An 8459-nucleotide genomic window follows, 5' to 3' on the forward strand; every position below is an offset into this window, starting at 1 on the left:
GGCAAGTTACTAAAGCACAGTTTGCAGTATTTTGTGTTGTTTCTTTGTTGTCGTCACAACTGTTCATCTCATGCTTGTGCTGTCTGCTACATTTGTTTTAGTAAGGTTAACTGCACCTATATGTAAAGGTGGGGTGGGGTTGCGGGGGGGGGGGGGGGGGGGGTTGGTTAGGGAATGTAGCTATAGTTAGGGGAGAGGGGGGCTTTAAAGAAAAATAGGAGAAGTGGGAGGGAAAAGATGGGGTAATGCTGTACACAGCTGCTTCCTATCAATCAACAGTGAAAAGGAAAATTGGGGGTGCCTTATAATGGAAAGAGTATAGTCCTCCAAGTAGAAAAGGCGACAGTTGGTGGTTTAGTTTCTAATGTGAGATAAAAAGGAACAGGTTAAGTTTGAATTGTCAGAACAGTTGATGTAGTTTTGCTAAAATGTGAAGACGAGGAAAAGAATCACTTGGGGCAGAATCTGGAATCTCGTTTGTGTGAGTTTGTGTGCGAGAGAGAGAGAGACAGAGATCGATGAATGTGTGTGCCTAAAGAAGGATTTTAGAAAAAAAGATATTAATATGTTGGAAATGGAGTGGGGATCACACCTTATAACCTTAGCTGAGGAGATGCTGTCTGTGAAATTCAGATAAAATTGGTTAGATATTTACAAAATTGTGATATTTTTGTAATATTTGTCAACCCTTTCACATTTGTAGATTGTGATAGCCTTCAGCCCGTTCTGCCTTTGTGATGTGAAATATGATTTTTCTCTTTGTGTGAGAATTCATACAGTGTCGTTGTATCCCAATGTTATTCCATGCATTTAGCACTAAATCAAAAAAAAACAACAGCAAGTTACTCTGTAATATAAGCTCTAATTATTAATAAGACCAGGCAGTACATTGAATACAAAGGCCAAGAGAGGGGGAAAACATCCTGTTGCCTGGCAACAAAGGACAATTCCTACAGGCAAGGGAAGAGCATTTTCTTGCATCTGACTGATGAGCCTTTTGGACTTGGCTGGGATTCACTGACCTGAAAAATGATCACTGAACTGTTGATTGGGAAGGGGTGGAATTGTTGCCAAAGTTGTGTCAGGCCAAAATCTTCCAAGATGCTTGGTTTCCTCCTCTTTCCCTTTTTCATTCTTTTGCCATTCTCCTCCCCTCCTCCCCTCCTCCCCTCCTCCCCTTTCCTACTTCATTCCCCTCCCTTTCTTGCCCCCCCCATCCCCTCCCCGATTCCTTATCACCAACTCCCTAGTTCCTCCTTTTCCTCTACTCGTTCCCCACCCCCCACATCTGTAAAGTGGCTTACGAAACGCACTTCAATTCTTATTAAGGGAATATTGTAGACAAGTGGTTCTCTTGAGTTTGGAGGGAGGTATAGTCTGTAAACGCTTGGACAGCAAATTGGTTGATCGGTCTTCCTTACTGAGAATCCTCTGCCCAATTATAGCACTTCTGCTATTGAAGATAGTTGGAAATAGTACATTGAGTTGTCTGCATTGGAAACCAAATCCTTGCTGTTGACTTCCAGACACATGGGTTATAAGTTCAAAAGTCAAAGAATGTCAATGGGTAATGGTGATGCGGCTCAGTTGATAGTTTGAAAAAAAAACTTAATTAAACTGGAACTCCATTTGGTCAGCGCACAGATATAGGTGAATAGTGTTTTTTAGGATTATGAAATGTGCATCTGCATCCATCCTAGGCCAGGTCAATCTTTGAAAATCCAGCAGCCTATCTCAAAATGTTTTGCATTTCAGCAATCCAATTTTTTTGGGGACACATTTATGGCAACAAGAACAGGCGATTTCAATTCTAATTGTACACAATGCATAGCACTAACAAATTCCCATAATTCTGAAATCCCAACCCTAGCACGTGATGAATGATCTAATCCCAATGGCCATTATTTTTCTTGAAGTTCTGTTATTTAGCTGCAGCTCAGATGAGGCAGTCCCATGGTGAGTCCATACTGAAACTTACTGTGGGATTGATCTGAAAATCAGAAATCAAATTTAACTGGCATTGTCAGAAAGCACTGTACAAGTGTACCCCTCAACACAATGCTGATGATGCCTGAGTGTCTGCATAGTCAATTGACTTGATCATGGTGTCGCTGGCACTTGCAATTTGAGAATGTGGTTGAGTTGGCGGATTGCCTCGTAAATGAAGCGCCCTCTTGTTTTTTGTTGAAGGTGATTGGATGTTAGAAATGGAGCTCAAAATGTTTGGCTGTAGAGCATGTAACCAAAGAAATCGGTAGAGAAGAAACCAGTTTAGCAAGCTCTACATGATGATGTGGAGACTTGTTCTGGAATTTTAACCCATTTCTCTTCACTGCCAAAGCTATGGTGGTGTTTTGTTTAAAAATCCTGTCAGAAGAGGCAATCAAACCAAAACTAAGTTAAAATCCCAATCTGGGGTAATGCCTGACTGCAGTCAGAGCCATGTGTAAAAACTTAGCCTGTGCCCTGCATTTTTCTCCCCCTCATCTCATCAGAGCAAATAAAGAACTCTGATTCGAGATATCAGATTCTTATTCCCAGAAAAGGGGGTCATTGTTCTCCCTGCGGGACCAGATAGACTCTGGCTTTTCAGCAACAGGAGCTATGTTCGACCCCAGCTGTACACGGATGAAGTGAAAGGCTTCTGCCTGGTTCCCTGTGGAGATCTTTCTTGAATTGTCTCAACCCAGTGGCCACAAGCTTAATAAACAAATCATCCCCAGAGGAAGATACCCACTGGATGTAGTCTTGCTCTTAAGGTTGGGTTCGCACCTTGTTGACGCGTGCACAACTTTTGACCCAGACTAGTGGCTAATGGCAGCCTTTAAAACCAGGTTAGTGGCGGAACTCTCTCTCTGTCACGGATATGCGAGAGTAACCGTTGACCTAGGTTAGCTTCTTGTTGGTGACCATTGATTTGGGAGTCCCTGATGTGGACACTTCACTTCAAGAGGGGAGTGTTCTATTCCTGTAACTCCAGACATTGCCTTATTTGGTGCCTGTAGAATTCCTTGACCCATCGGGAATAAGGATTCTCCATGTTTTCTTTAAAATGAAAGGTAATATTGAGTACAAGTGAAGCTTTGATTTAAGCTGATGTGAATGAAGTACAAGTTAGAGTCCATTAATGTGGTTTAAATTGAATTGGATTTGACTGTGAGCAAAACGTTAAGTGTGAATTAAGGCTGTGCAGCCAAGCTGAGCTCCAACAAATCTTGAAACATTCACTCTTGTTCTTCTGTTACGTACACTAATGCAGCAAGAGTTTACTTTGGAGATCCCTCACTTTTATCAGAGTCACTGGTGTCAGTTCTTAGACTTTCGCTGAGGCTGGGCCTTAACTGATCCAATTCTAGCAGCTCTTGACCTAATGAGCAGACAGTGGGTCATCTTTAACGAGACTAAGGTTAGAGTTGGGGCAAACTAGCTAAGAAACCTGGAATCAATGAATTCCATCGATCTGTGTGACCCTCGGCTGATGCCAAGAATCCTGACAAGACTAACCACTAAAAATTCTCTTTCCTCAAAATGAAATGGTGAGTTTTACAGTATTTGCATCAAAAGTATGGATGTATAAATTGGTGTGCACTTTGTCTGTTCCATGGGTGCAAAGTCTTACCAGTTTAATTGGGGAGTTGCCCTACTCCAGATCTTGACTGGTGTTGGTCCCACTGTCAAATTCATTGGACACTACTTTTGACGCCATGGTTCCTTTTTTTGGGACACTTTTTTAACACTGAAAATAAGTGATGCACCTATTTTGCATATTCAAAGGACCCAATATCTGTTAAAGGACTCCTTTGAGAAATTAGTCATGTGTTAGTCATGGGTCTGCTCTGTTCAATTCTTCTTTATATGTCACTGTGGTCGTTGAAGCATTTAAAATTTTTCTTTTTCACCCTTCTGTGGAGCCTTACGGGACAGGGGTTCTCCCCTGACTCACCCCCATTTTTTGTCTAAGTCCAAAGTCCATCCAGGATTTAACCTGACGGCCATTGTCAATAAGGGAGGAGCACAGAATTGGCCTATCCCATCAGGTTTGAGGGTCCATTTCTATCAAAGTTCAGTCCCCAAGTAATGTTTATTTTCTGGTCTTATCCAGAGAATACACCTACAAGTGTCCTTTTTGCTACAAGTTAACTAATCTACTAGCAGTCAATTTCTAAACTCAAAGTAGGCACAGTTCATTTGAATTTACTGGTTAGTGTTTTTTGCTACATTTAAAGAATTGTTCATTACTTTACTCCCTGACAGCGGTGTCTTTCATCATTACTGCCACTCTTAAGGATGGGTCTTTCCAGGCCTCGGGATTCCTATGGCCGTCATTAATGCTGGGCCACAATAAGCTAAGGGGGTGATATCTTTCCCCAGTGCAGGACAAGTCTTGCCAATGGATGTTCCATCCCAGTGAGGCAGAGGGACTGCTCCTGCAATCTGTACTCCAGCATCCCACCCGAATAATCTGCGCAATGACTGAGTGCTCCATATCCAGTGTTGTTGGATACAGACCACTGCGCCATTTCTGATATAAGAGCACTTCCATTATTGTCGCTGGGTTTGCAGAAGCTCACAGCCGTGAGGTCGTAAACCGTTCATTCAGCATCCACTTGGAACATCCAAAAATGCCGCCAATTATTTCATTCTTCAAACTTGGGTCGGCTCTGGAGACGGCTATTGCAAGCCGTGTAACGCTAGTACGTGGAGTGTTTCCATCACTGGTGGAGATGGCAAGTTGAGGCAAAGGTTTTGTTTTCTCTGTTTAATACTGTCTGGTCGGGTGGACTTTCTTTTTGTTTGAAACTGGACATTCTTTTGCATAACACAAAAGTTTGGGTAAAAGTGAATAATTTCTGTAGGGGGGGATTAGTGCCCAGGGAAATGGATATAGTGCACATTACTTCCACTTCCACTCTTGTGATGCCAGTTAATGGGAACTCTGTATGAGAGAAATTGGATCAGTCGGCACACGGCATGAGCCAGTGACTACTTTGATTTAGTGCAAAACATGCGTAGTAACACATGATATGTGATGTTTATGATGGTGTGCCTAAACTGTCTACAATTCTTTTTCAACAATTTTATTTTTTTAAAGATCAGGCTTTAAACTCCTATTGCAGTCAAGTGCAAGTGTTGCCTAGGTTTATTGAAAGAAGACGCCTCGTGCTTTGTTTTTTGGAAAGTGTGTTTTTCTTTTTTTTTAAGAAAGTCCTGCATCCATTTTCCTTTTGGGGTTTGTTTCTTGTGCGTTGTGCCAGTTTAAGATGGTGAAGACTTGTATTGTTGCAGAAAGAGCCATTGTGTCCATATATATACACATATATAAATATATATATATTTAGCACTGAGGACTGCCATTTTGGACCAAGTGTATTCATGGCCATCGGCCATTTTGTTTTGTTCTGACTTTGTGACAGTGCATGTGCCAGTCTAATTGCTTTGTATTACATTTTTTAATATAAAAAAAGTGTTTTATTATTCTTTTGAATTAATGTTATGGTTGGGTCTACCTCAGCACCTGTCGTTAGCCTACATTTGGAGGGTGCCATTTTCTTCAATTTTTTTTTTCTCTGTTCACGAGTTTTCAAAATTTCTTGTCGTGTTTTGCTTTTCCCCTTTTCTTTTTTTTTCCCCTTGTTCGAATGAGAAACTTGTGTTTGGAGTTGTGATTGCTGGTCCTGTCCTCATCAGCTCAAAATAAAAAGTTGCCAACCGTGTGTGTGTGTGTGTGTGTGTGTGTGTGTGTGTGTGTGTGTGTGTCATCCACGTTGTGATGTAATCATCCAAGCTTAATCGCCGCCTCTTCCTGTGTGGGTTTTTTTTTTAAAACTGCTTCTTTGTCATTTTCTTTCAGTGTTCTGATGGGGGAAATTTAAAAAAAAAATGAGAGAGAAATGCTGCAGGTTATTTTTCTTCATGTGTCACTAAGTGAAGTTTGTGCCTTCAATAGCGAAAGAGAATATTTTTTACATTCTACTAACAGTAGATTTTTGTAGTGAACATTTTTTTGTATTTTATTTATAAGTCACGTAAATAAAAAGAAGAAGGAATAACAAATGTTTCAGTCGTATAACTTGACTCTGCAGTTAGAAAAAAACAAATAAATGATGAAATGCATTTGGACTGTGTCTTGTTGACTCTTTCCAGAGGAATAATCCCACCGTGTGGAGCTGGAGTAGGCAATTTGACCTGAGGAGCATGGCCCACTCCTTCAAACCAGAGAGGCGATGGCCTAGTGGTATTATTGCTGGAGTATTAATCCAGAAACTCGGCTCATGTTCTGGGGACCCGGCTTCAAAAGTCACCACGGCAGATGTTGTTAAATTCAATAAAATACCTGGAATTAAGATGACCAACATTGTCGATTGTTGGAAAAACCCATCTGGTTCACTAACGTCCTTTTTAGGGAAGGAAATCTGCTGCCCTTACCAAGTCTGGCCTACCTGTGACTCCAGAGCAATGTGGTTGACTCTCAACTGCCCTCTAAAATGGCTGAGAGACAGTCCATTCAAGGGCAACTAGGAATAGACAATAACTGCTGGCCCAGCTAGCGATGCCCATGTCCCAGGAATGAAGATCATGTCTGATCTTGTGCCTGATGAACTCCACCTTTCTAGACTATCCCCGTACCTCTTAATTCACTGCGTTAAACGTAATACCAACTTGTCAGTGAAGCAATTCCTACAGGAAACATTGCAAGCTGTATCTTTCCCCTGTTACTCAGTTCCATTGACATCATCAGTACTCCCCAAATTCTATCAGGGAATTACGGGACAAATAATAAATAACGTAGTTGAAATTGTTCTCTTATCAAAACTTGAGGTTCGGTGCACTTTAAGAGGAAAAACACTCCATTCCCATCATAAACCCGGAGGACGGCGAGTTGGTATATTAATTGCAAGTTTCACCTGAGTCTTTAATTTGCATTGGTGAAGGATAAAAGATTACAAGTTCTCTGTCTCTGCTTCCTGAAAATGCTCAACATGAACAGAGTTTGGTAGTCACCGCCCAGTCCAAAGGATGTGAACCCACAAGATAGAAGTGTCCTTAATATGAAACTAGATTTATTTTTTGACATGGAGAGACATAGGTTCCCAGCACGTTCCAGTTTCACAATGCCAGCCCCAACCCCCAGCTGCCAAAGATCTGAAATTCCATTTCTAAGCCATGCTCCACCTCTTCCTCCTTCCAAAATTCTCATTAGAAACTATCTCTTCCAGTTCTGATGTCTCCTAATGTAGTTTGGTGACATGTTGTTTGATAATGCTCACGTGAAGTGCCTTGGTCTATTAAAGGTGCTTTATAAATACTAATAAAGTGGTCAATGGTGAACATTGCAGCAAATAGTCCTCTACTGAGATCAGGCATGAGGCTTATTGATGGGACAGTGTAGAGGGAGTCCAGCCTGTGCTGGACTCTTCATTCTCACGATGTGGGTATCACTGACAAGGCCAACATTTGCAGCCCATCCCTAGTTGCTCTTGAACAGAGTGGCTTGCTAGGCCAATTAAGAATCTGGAGTCACATGTCGACCAGATTAGTAAGGAAAGCAGAATTCCTGCCTAAATGGGGCAGCGATGAACCAAATAACTGATTATTTCATGGTCACCATTACTGAGATTAGCTTTCAGTTCCAAATTTTATTTATTAATTTAACTTGAATTCCACTTGTGGCCATGCTGGGATTTGAACCGGTGTCCCCAGAGGGTCGGTTTGACTTTCTGGATTATTAGTCCAGTGGTATTACCACTACATACCATGTTCCTATCTCACCGTGGAAGTGTTTGATGGGGGAGTTTAACTCAACTAGTCTACCAGCCTTGGATGTCTTTGGGAGGGAGTAGATGAAGCTTAACTCCGTGTCTGAATACTGCACCTGAGTGATTGAGATTGGGTCCCTGAAATGAAATGCAACTCCATATTAATTAATATTCTTTGCAGAAAAATGTCACCAAATAAATGAATTCCAGACTACTCTTAGCTGTTCAATAATTGACAACAGATTTGCATCCCCTAATTGTGTAAAGATTTGTGGACCCCTCATACAAGCTGAAAGATTCATGTTCCAATCTTTCCATAGACTTTGGCCAGAATTCTCTGATGATGTTCTTCTGATGTCCAGAAGCTACCGCTTCCAGCGAGAAGGGAATCACTGCAGTGGGACCGGAGCAACCCAACCACGGATGAAGGTGGAGAATCCCGGGCACGGGGCGAGGACAGAGATTCCCGGGCGAGGGTGGACAATCCCAGGCGTGGAGCAAGGGCAGAGATTCCTGTCCCATGTTTTTGATGTAGAGATGCTGGTGTTGGACTGGGGTAAACACAGTAAGAAGTCTGACAACGCCAGGTTTAAGTCCAACCGATTTAAATCAATTAGACTTAAACCTGGTGTTGTCAGACTTCTTACTGTGTTTTTGATCCACTTCTCCTCCCACTCCCATCCCAGCAAGAGCCCCTTCATT

The sequence above is a fragment of the Carcharhinus amblyrhynchos genome, chromosome 29 (genome assembly GCF_965287045.1).
Source record: "Carcharhinus amblyrhynchos chromosome 29, sCarAmb.v2.hapA, whole genome shotgun sequence".
Lineage (NCBI taxonomy): Eukaryota > Metazoa > Chordata > Chondrichthyes > Carcharhiniformes > Carcharhinidae > Carcharhinus > Carcharhinus amblyrhynchos.